This window comes from Lynx rufus, unplaced genomic scaffold (assembly GCF_022079265.1).
Source record: "Lynx rufus isolate CCGP_SWC_20201006 ecotype Redwood Valley unplaced genomic scaffold, mLynRuf1.p SCAF_10, whole genome shotgun sequence".
NCBI classification, from domain to species: Eukaryota; Metazoa; Chordata; class Mammalia; order Carnivora; family Felidae; genus Lynx; species Lynx rufus.
Window position 1 is genome coordinate 60,035,499 of NW_025814824.1, and position 13,932 is coordinate 60,049,430.

The 13,932-nt window shown below is 43.0% G+C and overlaps 1 protein-coding gene across 4 annotated transcripts in view; it reads left to right on the forward strand.

Annotated features, from left to right (window-relative positions):
- The first annotated feature begins 337 nt into the window (after positions 1-337).
- The window catches only part of TDRD7 (tudor domain containing 7), a 77,249-nt gene continuing 63,654 nt past the window's right edge, over positions 338-13,932 (forward strand). For 3 of the 4 annotated variants that reach the window (XM_047066532.1, XM_047066548.1, XM_047066556.1), the window contains exon 1: positions 338-449. The gene's annotated coding sequence lies outside the window, so the exon portion shown is untranslated. Of the gene's footprint in view, positions 450-3,467; positions 3,539-13,932 lie in introns of all 4 variants that reach the window. The other variant, XM_047066541.1, reaches the window with a different exon arrangement.

Genomic DNA, 13,932 nt, shown 5'->3' on the forward strand with positions numbered 1-13,932 from the left:
GTTAACTGCTGGTGAGGTCCTGCTGGGTGTGAAGTGCCGGGTCCCGGCCGGGCCAGCCCGCGGGTACTTGCGTTGTCCACGGGGAGGCGCGCCTGAACCCGCCCCGCAGTCGTCTTCCGCCGTCGGCCCGTGCGTGGGCACGCGCAGAAACCGCTAGGCGGCGTCGGTTTCCCTCCCCACGCGCGGACGCCGGCGTGGGCCGACGCGGCCGGAGAGCCCGCGCGTGCGCAGAGCCGAGGCCGGGCTGCCTTCGGGGCGGGGCGGAGCGGGGCGGGGCAGAGCGGGGCGGGGCGGGGCGGGGGCTTGAGGTGAATCCCGAGCCGTGGCTGCGGCTCTGGCCGTGCGGGGAAACCGAAAGTGGGCGGCGGCCGCGGCTGTGGGCCTGGCGGAGACGGCGGCGGGAGCTGGGCCCAGAGGCGCGGGGACGGGCCGTAGGCCCCCGGGACGAGGTGAGCGCAGGGTTTGCCGCTGCGGGCGCGACAGGTGCCGGGCGGCGTCAGACGGGGTTTCGGGCGGGCGCGGCGCACCTGGGTCACTGGAGGGACAGTGGCCCGGACGGGACTGGAACGGGCCCGGGGCCTCTTCCCGGCAGCCGCAGGAGATGCCCCGCAGGGGGGGGGCGGGGAGTTGGAGTTCCAGAGCGTTGTTTTAAATCTCTGATCGGACCCCTCCCCCGGCCGCTTGGTGACGGGCTGGGCGTCCGCCCGGGAGCCTGACAGACCCTCCTGCCGCCGGGCAAGTCAGTGCAGCGGGGGAAATGCAGCAGTAGGGGTGTGGACGAAGGGCGGGAGACGCTGACCAGGAAGTGGTTCCACTGCCGCCCCTCCGGAGCAGGGCATATCAGAGCCGCCGGCTGTTTGAGCTCGGTATTTTACACGGTGAGCGTTAAGCCCCTCAAAGGCACGGGCCTCTCTCTACAGACCAGCCCCTGCAGGCCGCTCAGGTAATGCAGGACACACATACTATACATTGCTCTCAGACCGGGAGCCCCGGGGCCGGCACACAGCTCTAAGCTAAAAGGAAACACGAATCCTGCAGGGTCAGGTGCTCAGCCTCAAGTTAATGGGAGGGGGATTGGGGCCCGCACAACTTTTCTGCTCCGTTCCGTTTGCGGGGTGTAATGCATTTCCAGTTATTACTGAAGCGTACCAGTCCCGCATAGTTTCAAAGAACAAGAAAGGCGTATGCCTATATTAGAAAAAAGTCCTGGCCCCAAAGGATTCTGATGACCGCCTTACAAAACAAAACAAACTACTGATCTAGGTCACCGCCCCGCCCCCCTACGTCCCATGGTGCGGTGGGAAAATTGCAGAACAAGTGTTCTGTCTAGTGGTATAAAACAACTTAGAGACAAGAAGTGAAACTTAGACCCAAATTTCTAACTCATCCTGGGCTGCCTTGATGTGTAGGCGTTGCATACTGCAAACTGTGGGCTTTGCAGACCTGGGTTGGAAATCTGGGCTTTTCCTCTTACTAATTGTGGATGGTGAATAAACTGCTTTCTTTGAGCCTGGTTTTCTGTATTATCAAATGGAAATGTTTAACTTACTCCACAAAGCTTTTGTGAGGTAACTACTGTAAATCCTTTGATTTATTTTAATGGTCGAGACACGTTAGTTCTTTTCCTTACACCAAAGTTCCTATATTTTACCTAACTGGATTTCAGTTTCTTGGAGGCATCTTTAAGTTCTCTGGATAATATTCATTGGCACTTGGTGGGGGGTTTTGCATTTCCACTTAGTTGACATTTCGGAGCATCAGTTACAGGCAAAGCACTGTGCTCTGTGCAGGGAATTGCTCCTGGGGCCAGCTGGATTAGAATTCACATCTCCTGTGCCTCGGCCCAGGGCCCTTTGGTGGCACACAGATTTCCTCTCTGCTAGTTAAGCACAGTGAGACGGTGAGGCAGCAGTTGGCAGTGCCTTCAGATTTCAGTCCCTGTAGATTGGAGATGGAACATAATCCCTGCTAATGCCCTTTTAAGTGTATTGGTTGAACACGGCTGAATGAACTACTGTGTTTTGTACCAAGACATTTAAACTCCTTGAAGGACTTCTCTTTAAATTCTCTGTGCAAGAGAATCTTGTTGGAGACTTGGTATGAATGTAAAGGAAAATACTTTATAATCCAACTCTTAAGTGCCTATTCTGTGTTTGATCAAGTGCTCTTTTCAAGAACTGAGATTTGACAGAGTGCTTTACATCTGGGCATTTTCAGGATCAGCGGATGAATACAGGAAGGACAGAAATTCCTTGGTACTTGAGTGAAATCTAATTTCATATTTATGTGAATCACTTTTTCTTTCTCTGTGCAAAACTTATTTTCTCTGCCCTCTACTCCCATCTTTGTGCTTTTGAAAGCTTCATTCTTTTTATTATTTCCTCAGTGGGCCAAATGTGTGTGTGTGTGTGTTTACATTTTTTCTTCAAAAGTAATTGATTTTGTCATTTTTAGCTGAGATGTGTATACATGCCAATGAGAGCTTCTGGTCGGCATGAAATACCTAGTGACTTGCAAACATACTCAATATTTTAGCTGTGCAGCTGTGTCAGGAGGAAGCAAACCTGTGATTTCCTTTAGATCTTTGGATCTCATCTCAGAACTTGAAGGACTCCAGGGAAAGTTGAGAATCACAGATCTTGTCCATCTTCAAGATGGACATCCATATGAAAAAAAGAGACCTGAAGTGACTCACTCAAAGGATCATAGCTAATTAGTAGCAGACTGGGCTTAAGACCCCAAATCCTAACTAGGTCACTTTATTATCTCCAGAGTTTTTTTCACTAATATGTAGATTTATGGAAGGCCCTTACTTATTATTAGTAGTTAATAATGTAGTTATTTATGTACTACATAAACATGTAGTTAGTAATGCATGTACACTTTAGAGCTTGAAATAATAATAAGAAGAATAAGAATAATAATAGTAAAAACCCTGTTCCCTAAAGATACCCTGTGGGGGTAGATCACCACCTGAAGGCATTAATTACTATCTTTCCTTTTGAAAGAGTTGGTAAAGGAGTAAGTAATTCAGGTGGTAACAAGTAGACTATACTGTAATTGGAAAGAAGACAACATGTTAACATGTTGCAAGATGAGAAATCATCCGGGAAGGGTCTTAGACCAAAACCTTCCCTCTCTTAGCCTCAATTTATTATAAGATGAGGGGTTTGGGATAAACTATATGATGTCTAAAATTTTTTCAGCATGGACATTCTGAACTTTTAGGCCTTGGCATGTTAAAATAGTGTCTTCAGGGGGCACCTGGGTGGTTGAGTCGGTTGAGAATCTGACTCTTGATTTTGGCTCAGGTCATGATCTCACGGTTCATAACATTGAGCCCTGTGTTGGACTCTGCACTGACAGCATGGAGCCTGCTTGGGATTCTCCCTTTCTGTCTGTCTGTCTCTCTCTCTCTCTCTCAAAAACAAACAAATGAACTTTTTTTTTTTAATATTGTCTTCAAGTAAAAGGACAGCCAGTTACCAGAAGTATATGCCCTGAGGAGATACTAAAAATTGAGTGGCTGCCCAAGAAGGTAAGAGAGATTACTTGGTGATTTCAGTTTACCCTAATAATTCTTCAGATATATTTTGGGGTTTAGTGCCACTTTGCAGCTCAAATTTATGAAATGAAAAATGCATTGAGGAAGATGAGCCAAACAGTACAGTTGAAAATAGTTAAGAAAAGAGAAACTTAAAGACGAGAAAGCACAGGTGAGAGCCAGAGCAGCTGGGCTAAAGGTCTTAGGGTGTAGGGAGTGAGGAAAGTCAGGCAATGGGAAAGCGATAACATGCAAATGATTGAGTCACAGAGGGTTGGTGGTAAAGGCTGTATCTAGAGGACACAGAAGCCACCTTCTTCTGAGTAAGACTTTCTCAGGATGATTACCAGGTGTATTAAAGAGAAGAGCTGTGAGTTTCCAAAATACAGTTTTGAGTGTGAGAATTATTTCAGGCTATTTAAATTACTTAAATCTCTCTCTTTTTTTCTTTTTAAAGGAAGATAATTTTTTTAAACATCTATTTATTTTGAGAGAGAGCGAGAGAGAGTAGGGGAGGGGCAGAGAGAGGGAGAATCCCAAGCAGGCTCCATGCTGTCAGCACAGAGCCCTATGTGGGGCTCAATCCCATAAACTGGGAGATCATGACCAGGTGCCTCTAAATATCTCTTTGTTAAAGTTGGTCATTACTTTCCCCTGTTCCTTGCCCCACTTCTTGTACATTATTAACACTTTGGGGTACTGTGATTTATTGTGTAGGGAAAAGAAAAAGGACAGAATGAAAGGATAAAATGAGATGTCAATCGCCACCACTGAATATTTGCAGCAGTGAGAGATGCTTTCGGATTTGGGTGCACACCCTTAAATCAGAACGTGCCAGATGATCAGTTAAGGGCTGATCACGAAGTCAGTATTCCATAAGTCCAATTTACTTGCAGAAGCCAACTCTACATTTGGAGTAGCTGTCTAAAAGGAAGCCCTAGTTGTGGGAACCAGAAGCCCTGGGTTCTTGTTGTGGTTCTGGCCATAAAGGTATATGAAACTTGGAATAATTGTCCTGGGCCTCAGTTTCCTCATTTTTTTTTTAAATTTTTTTTTTTAATTTTTTTTTTCAACGTTTATTTATTTTTGGGACAGAGAGAGACAGAGCATGAATGGGGGAGGGGCAGAGAGAGAGAGGGAGACACAGAATCGGAAACAGGCTCCAGGCTCCGAGCCATCAGCCCAGAGCCTGACGCGGAGCTCGAACTCACGGACCGCGAGATCGTGACCTGGCTGAAGTCGGACGCTTAACCGACTGCGCCACCCAGGCGCCCCTTAAATTTTTTTTTAACGTTTATTTATTTTTGAGACAGAGAGAGACAGAGCATGAACGGGGGAGGGGCAGAGAGAGAGGGAGACACAGAATCGGAAGCAGGCTCCAGGCTCCGAGCCATCAGCCCAGAGCCCGACGCGGGGCTCAAACTCACCGACGTGAGATCGTGACCTGAGCCGAAGTCGGACGCGTAACCGACTGAGCCACCCAGGCGCCCCTCAGTTTCCTCATTTTTAAACGGAAGGGTTTAGAGGAGATGGTCTGAAGGTGCTCACCAGCATTCCATGCTTCTCTCGGCTCCCCACTGTGAAGGCCTCCATCCTATGCTGCTTTCCTAAGCCAGGCGGGATGCGGGGACATTGTGGGATTGTAGTCTAGCAGGGAGTCTCTGCTCTGTGAGCCTTTGCCAAAGTAGTAAGTAACTTTTTGCCTACTAGTTAAGTGAGGAAACTTGGAGGAGATCCAGTGGCTTTCTTTGCAAGCTTTCCAGTTCATAAGTATGTTAATGAGGCAAATAAGAAAATCTTTGGAAAATTCCGATGTTTCAGATTTAATGTGGTTCTAAAAATTTCTCCAATATGCCAATGCTCATTTTACTTTTGGCCGTTTAATGCATATATTCATAGGTAGTCTTCCATCCGCACCGTGCTTCCAGGAAATGCAGGTAACTTTTGAATGCCAAGTACCATGGTAAGTACAGGTGACCACTTTTGATGCTTGTCATTTGGAAGAGAAGGGAGGAAAGTGCAATTTGTTGTGACACATTGTGGCCATTTTCTTAAAAAAAAATTTTTTTTTAAATGTTTATTTTTGAGACAGAGAGAGACAGAGCATGAGTGGGGGAGGGGCAGAGAGAGAGGGAGACACAGAATGCGAAGCAGGCTCCGGGCTCTGAGCTCTCAGCACAGAGCCCGACACAGGGCTCAGGCCCACAAACCGCAAGATCATGGCCTGAGCCAAAGTTGGACGCTTAACCAACTGAGCCACCCAGACGCCCCACATTGTGGCCATTTTCTTCCCCGTGAGGTCTTTGCTAGCTGATCTTGGTCAGTTTTTGAAATTAAAAGTACTCTGATTAAATAATTCCCCAGACATAACTCCACTTTACTCTGGTGTTTATGATTCTTATTCAGCTCAGGCAGACCCTGTATTGTCTAAGGAAACCCTTAAGAATTTTAACTTGAGAAGCTGTGGTCTAAAACAGAGATAACCAACCTTATTTCTCCCAACCTAGCCTAACTTAGTCACCAGGGCTTGCATAACATTCTCAAAATAAAAGTAATTTGAGTTTTTTTAAACTAGAAATTATATTTCTCACAACGCTTTCAGAGAGTAGAAATAAAAGGGGAAAGAGAGATGGAAGATAAAAATGGCAGTTTTAAAAATTTAGGGAACCACTTTAGGAAACTTGCAAACTTAATCTTTTGGGGGGAGGATACCTAAAAAATCCTGTCATTGAGGCACAGTTGAAATTCCCATCAACTTCCTTTTGTGCTTCTAATGGATGACATCCAAGATAATAAACTTAATTTTTATAGAGGAAAGTATTCTTGTGTGCTTTTTACAAAAAGTTCTTAAGTGTAATTTGCCATCTATAGAGAATCTTGAAAAATTCCATGATAATCATGGAATTAAATTTTAGAGCATTTTAGGGGCGTGATCTCATGGTTTTGTGAGTTCGAGGCCCACACTGGGCTCTGTGCTAGCAGCATGGAGCCTGCTTGGGATCCTCTGTCTCTCTCTCTCTGCCTCTCCCCCACTCACACTGTCTTGCTCTCTCTCGAAACTAAATAAATTTTTAAAAATTCAGAGCATTTTAAAGCAATACAGATTAGAAAATAATGATTTCTTTAAAGATTTTCTTAGAGCATGCGAGCAGGGGAGAGGGGAAGAGGGAGAGACAAAGACTCTCAAGGAGGCTCCATGCTCAGCCTGGAGCGTGACAGGGGGCTCATCTCTGGGCTCCATCCCATGACCTTGGGATCATGACCTGAGCCAAAATCAAGAGTCAGAAGCTCAAGAGACTGAGCCACCCAGGCATCCCTCTAAAGCTTTAGTTGTAACTTTCTTTTTGTTCATTGCCTAAAGTAGTATTGCTAATGTAGGAGTTGCAAATCCAACTGGAAGAAATTGACAAGCATGGGAATATGACCTACATCTGAACAAGATGAATAGTCACATTTTCCCTCCCAGGCTTTACTGTGCTTAACTGCCTCTCGCCAGCTTTGAGATGTTCAGTCTCAGCCCAGGGACTACTTCTCCCTCCAAAAAGTTTTTTTTGCAAATAGAGAATCATAGTGTTCCATGAAAATAGCATATGTAAAGAAAAAAAAAGGCGGGGTGGGGAGTGGAAGGGAAGGATAAAGATACTTAATTTGGATTGCAGCCATGTGGTCAAGCCTTGCTTCCCAGTCCTGCCAAGTATAAGGTCTTTTTTTTTTTTTTTTAATGTTTTAAAAAACTTTGTGGAACTTTGCCTACTTAGTAGTTAGGCTTCTACCATTGGCTGATAAAGCATGTAACTACTAAGTGCTGCTGTGAATTCAGTATCGATTTGTGTTTGTGAATCCCAACAGTATATGCGCACTGTTTGGGAAACAGGAATACATGTAAGCGTGAGACACTTGCCAGTATTCAAGCAGTGCCTCCTGCTCATAGGGATGTGTGGACTTCTTACCGTAACACTGTGTCCCTGACCTGGGCTTGCTCACTGAGAATGCTGGCTCAGAGTGGAAAGGCCCCGGGGTAATCTACCTGATGGTTCTCAACCGCAGCCTGGTGATGCAGTTGGCTCTCTCAGCCAGTTCATAACAATCATGAAAATTTGCAAGTCATTTTTTAATAAAGTAAATTATAGATGAGTCCTTTAATAGCCTCACATGCATTATTCTATATTTTAGTGAGTAGGAGAGAAAAGGAGTATTAGGTGGATGGAGCACGTGGCATTTGTTCACTCAGTATTTATTTATTGAGTTCTTATGGGCGAGGCACTAGAGATTCAGTAGTGAACAAAACCTTACACATCCTGACTTTCATGGAGTTTATAGTCATGTTGGGGAAGCAGGTGGTAAGATTAAGGAAAGAATCTTGGGTGGTGATAAGTGCTAAGGAGTGAAATACGGTAGGGAACGGGTGTAGGGAATATTGGGCAGCTGGCATAACAGTTCTGATTTGGACTAGGGTGTCCAGGGAAGACCTTGCTGAGAAGGTGACCTTTGAGCAAATACCTGAAGGAGCTGAGGGAGTGAGCTGTGTAGCCCCCTGGGACAGGACTTCCCAGACAGAGGGAATGGCAAGTGCCAAAGTCCTGATGTGAGGCTGTCCCAGGCATGTTTGAGGGACAGCAAGGAGGACAGGCTGGGTGGAGTGGAGGGAGTGAAACATAAGGGAAGGAGGAACTGAGGTCAGAGAAGTGGGGTGAGTGCAGATTGTATAGGGCCCTGGTGATCCCTATGTGAAGAATCGATTCTAGGAGGTTAAGTGGAAGCAGAGACCAGCTAGGAGGCAATTGCCCCAATCCAGGCAAGAGATGTTGTTGGCATGGGCTAAGGAGGGTCACCATGCAGTTGGTGAGGAGTGGGGGAATTATGGATGTCAGCCTGTCTGACACCATGTGGTGATGGTGATAAGAGTTGAGAGCCACTAATACTGAACTCTTTTGTTTTACAGCTAAGGAAACTGGGGCCTGGGAGAAAGGATTTGTCCCAGGAAAATAAACGCTTTCTGTGTGGTGATAGTGAACATGGAGACGCCAGCAAGGGGAGGCATGGGCACAGCCTTCCACAATCCCTTGCCTCTCCCCACAAATCAAATCAAAATCAGTATATCAACCACTAATTATCAGCGCCCCCAAACTGTTAATGTCTGGGAGGTCTTTGCAGGCAGCTCTTTCATAGTAGATCTTAGGAAGGTAGAGGGGACATCTGAGGGGAAGTAGTCTGAAGTGGTTCTCCCAAGGGTGGAAGGAGTAGAAGGCTTTCATATAGGGCAGCCTGTAGAACCAGTCTCTGATTAGCTTCTAAGATGGGATTAGACTTGGCCTTTCAAACCATCCTATTGGGCTTCTCTTATGTTTTAGTCATTGGATGTCCATTAGTGAGTAGAACGTCTTTGTCGGAAATTTTTTTACCCCATAAATTAGTGTGATTGCTGCTCACTCCCTAATGTAGCTGGGGAAAAGTAGTCCACACTGGGGAGGTAGTAATGGAATAGATGCTCTTTCCAGAAAGAAGGGAAAGGAGGAGGCAGTAGAAACTCCTTCTCAAGGTGAAGGGCAAGTCCTTCCTACTGAAACCCTGGGCAGGGGAATTTATAGTGGTTCTGACTGGGGAGGAGCGTGGTGTACTAAACAGTCTAGTCTAAGCCGATCCAGGTACACTGCTAACACCCAAGCAGGTGTGTTCCTACTTGTGTGCCGACCACCTGGCATTTTGTCTACACGTTATATGTGTATAATTCATCGTCAAGGCCCGCCTGGAAATGCTGGTATACATAGATGCAAAGTCTAGCTTTACTCAGAAGAGCTCTAAATGAAGAGGTGGGAGGGACAGAGTTTTGAAGGAAAGAAGGTGGGCAAGGTGGAGGTAAAAATGTTGGGGAGGCTTGGCTCTGGGACATGAGTAGGTGATCCTTCAGGTTTTCCTCTTGCAAATGAAAACTTGGCCAGTTGGTTTTTCCGACATGAGGAAATAACCGTGTAGTTAAAGTTCATTGATCTTTGTTGAGTCAGGAGCCATTACAGATCAAAGTATTTCTCTTGTAACCAGGAGTTTACTATTTAAGAGCCTGAATTCATACTTTAGATTCAACTTCCGGCAGCCTTGAGATAGAGGTCCCAAAGCCATCCTCTCTTACCTGCTCCCCAGCATACTCAAAGTGTGTTTGGACGTCAGGGGCAATGGAGGTGCTCAGAACCTATAGCTGTCATATTTTGCTGCTTACTCTTTAGAGTGCCTGTCTGTCTCACTGACTTAGAATCTGTAGCATCCCTGTGAGTGGCTTCCATATATGTTACAGTATCTTGGTTATTTCCCCTAGGCTTTGGTTTTCTCATCTACAGGATGAGATTACTTTCTTCCCAGAATTAGTATGTATATTAAATTTTTAGAAAATCCAAATCTCAGAATTTGTATAAGAGAAAAAAAATATGTATGTCTACCCAAAGACTTCTGTTCAAAGCAGCCTTATTTATATCCCCAAATTGGAAGCAACCCAAGTGTCTGTCAACATTTGAATGGATAAATGGATTGTGGCACATCCGCACAGTGAAATTAGTACTTATCGTAGCATAAGTAGTATTTGCTGAGAAATGGGGTAACACGGGTGAAGCCCAAGAATGCGAGGCAAAAGTGATCTATAGTGACAGAAAGCAGATCAGTGGTTGCCAGGAGACAGGACAGTGTGTATGAGAGGGTGAGAGTTGACTGCAAAGTGGCACAACTTGAAAGAGCTTTTTTTTTTCTCAGAATTATTGAGATATACTTTACATGTAATAACTGTCACCCTTTTTTGTTTACAGTACTCTAAATTTTGACAAACTAATATAGTTTGTCAATCAAGACATAGAATATTCCCATCACCCCCAAAATTGCCTTGTGCCCTCTTATAGTCAATCCCCTTCCTATACTCCCAGCCCTTGGCAACCACTGATTTAATTTCTGTGCCTATAGTTTTGCCTTTTCCAGAATGTTACATAAATAGAATCATACAGTATATAGCCTTTTGTGTCTGGCTTCTTCTACTTGGCATGACGGAAAGAGTCATCCATACAGTTTTAGGTATCAATAGTTTGTTCCTTTTCATTGCTGAGTACTACTTCACTGCATGGATGTGCCACATTGTTTATCCATTCACCTGTTGATAGACATTTGGATTGTTTCCAATTTGGAGGTACTTATGAATAAAGCTGCCATAAACATTTAAAATGCAGGTTTTTGTGTGGACATAGTCATGATTTCTCTTGGGTAATTATCTATGTGTAAGTTTTTTGGGTTGAATATTAAGCATATGCTTTTGACCTCGTAAGAAACTGCCAAGATGTTTTTCAAAGTACTGTTTTGCAAGGCCACCAGGCATGTATGAAAATTCCAGTTGCTCTGTATTCTCATTAGCACTTCATATTAGTGGTTTTTTAAAAATTTAAGCTATTCTTACAGATGTGTCGTGATGCCTCATTGTGGATTTAATTTTGCATTTCCCTGACGAATAATGCCATTGAGCATCTTTTCATGTGTTTTTCGGCCATCTACATCTCTACTTTAGTGTGTATTCAAATCTTTTGCACATTTTTAATCGGGCTCTTTGTTTTCTTATTTTTTTTAAGTTAGTCATTTATTTTTGAGAGAGAGAGAGAGAGAGAGAGAGAGAGAACGAGAGAACACATGTGCATAAGTGGCAGAGGAGCAGAGGGAGAGAGAGAATCCCAAGCAGGCCCCATGCTCAGTGCTGACCCCAGTGTGGGGCTAGAGCCCATGGCCAGGAGATCACAACATAAGCTCATATTAAGAGTCAGATGTTTAACTGACTCAGTCACCCAGGTGCCCCTTTTTGTTTTCTTATTGAGTTTTGAGTGTTGCTTATATATACTGGTTATCAGTCCTTTACCAGCTGTGTTGTGAAAATATCTTCTTTCAGTCTGTGGCTTGTCTTTTCATTTTCTCAACAGCCTTTAAAGGAGAAGAAATTTAAAATTTTGATGAGATCCAATCTGTCAGTTTTTTCTGCTGTGGTTCTAAAAAAAATCTTTGCCCAACTCATGGTCACAAAGATTTACTCCTTTGTTTTTTTTCTAGACATTTTACAGTATTAGCTTTTTCAAGTAGGACCTAAATGATCTGTTTTGAGTTAATTTTTGAATATGGTATGAGGTTCATGTTTTGCATATGGATGAGTGGTGGTCCAGCACTATTTGTTGAACTTTGTTCATTGAATTCTTTTGTTAACTTTGTCGAAAATCGGTTGACTGGGGCGCCTGGGTGGCGCAGTTGGTTAAGCGTCCGACTTCGGCCAGGTCACGATCTCGCGGTCCGTGAGTTCGAGCCCCGCGTCAGGCTCTGGGCTGATGGCTCAGAGCCTGGAGCCTGTTTCCAATTCTTTGTCTCCCTCTCTCTCTGCCCCTCCCCCGTTCATGCTCTGTCTCTCTCTGTCCCAAAAATGAATAAACGTTGAAAAAAAAAAAATTTAAAAAAAAAAAAAAAAAAGAAAATCGGTTGACTATGTGTGTGTGGGTCTTTTTCCGGATTATGTATTGTGTTCTTTTAATGTGACTGCTTTTTTGACAATACCCACATTACTTTGATTAATATACTTTTATAGTCTTGAAATCAGTCTTTTTGCACTGGCTAGGATCTCCAGTGTGATAAATGAATAGGGATGAAGAGAGTGAACATTCTTGCCCCGTTCCAATCTTAGGGAGAAAGCATTCATTTTTTTCCATTACATATGATGTTAGCTGTGGGTTTTGCACAGATATTCTTTATCAGGTTAAGGAGGTCTCCTTCTATTCTTATTTTCTCAGAGTTTTTATCATAAATATTTTGAACTTTGTCAAACGTCTTTTCTTTACCTATTGACACCGTGGGGATTTTCTCCTGTAGTCTCTTGATTGTAGTCCATTACATTGGTTGATCTTTGAATGTTGAATCAGTCTTGCATTCCTAGAGTAAACTATAGTTGATCATGGTGTGTTATCCTTCTTACATATTGTTGGATTTGATTTGTTAATATTTTGCTGGAAATTTTTGCAGTTATGTTAATGAGGGATATTGGTCTGTGCTTTTCTTGTAATGTCTTTGTCTGGTTTTGATGTCAGCATAATGCTGGCCTCGAAAAATAGATTTAGAAGTATTCCCTTCCCTATGTTTTTTGGAAGAGTTTGTGTAGAAGTGTTATTATTTTTTCTTGAAGTTTTTGGTAGAATTGGCAATAACGCCATATGGGTTTGAGTTTTCCTTGTGTGAAGGTTTTTAACTACAAATTCAACTTCTCTAGTAGATACAGAGATATTAAGGTTATCTGTTTTTTCTTGAGTAAGCTTTGGAAATTTGTGTCTTTCAGTGAATTTACTCCATTTCTTCCAATTGACCAAATTTATTGGCATAAATTCATAATATTCTCTTTTTAATATCTATAGGATCTATATTGATGGCCCCTTCTTTAATCCCATTATTAATAATTCCTGTGTTCTCTCTTTTTTTTCCCTTGATTAATCTACCTGGAAGTTTGTCAATTTTATTGATGTTTTCAAAACTCTAGTTTTGGTTTCATGATTTTTTTCTTTACCTTTTCTATTTCATTACTAATCTTTCATCATTTCAATATTGATTTTGGTCTCATTTTTTATTCCTTCCTTTCTTCTACTTTTGGTATAATGTGCTCTCTTTTCTCAAGACAGTAGGTTAGATCACTGAATTGGGACCTTTCTTCTTTTCCAACATAAGCATATAATGCTGCAAATTTCCCTCTAGATATTGTTTTAACTGCACCCAGTAAACTTTTGTACACTGTATTTTCATTTATTTAAAAATATTTTCTGATGTTTTTGTTCTGAAGGAGGCTTCCTTTCTGACCTTTGTTTTAGAGGTATGTCATTAAATTTGCAAATACATGGGGATTGTCCACGTATCTTTCTGTTACTGATACCTAATTTAATTTTTTATAGTCACAGGATACTCTTTGTATAATTTCAATTATTCTAATATTCTAAATTGGTCAAGGATTGTATTAAGTCCAAGAATATATTCTGTCTTGGTGAATGTCCCACGTGCTCTTGAAAAGAATGTATATTCCACTACTGTTGGGGTAGAATATTTTATGGATATCACTTAGGTCAGTGTGGTTGATATTGTTATTAAGCTCCTCTATATCCTTACTGATTTTTTTTGCTTACTGGTTCTACAAATTAGTGAGAAAGGAGTTTTGAATTTTCCAAATAATCATGAATATATTTATTCTTTCAGCTCTAGTGGTTTCTGCTTCATGTGTTTTGAAGCACTGATGTTTGGTGCAGTCACATTTAGGATTGTTATAGCTCCCCGATGAATTAACTCCTTAATTATGTAATGTCCCTCTTAATCCCAGGTGATATTCCTTGTTCTAGTATTAATTAATCATGTAT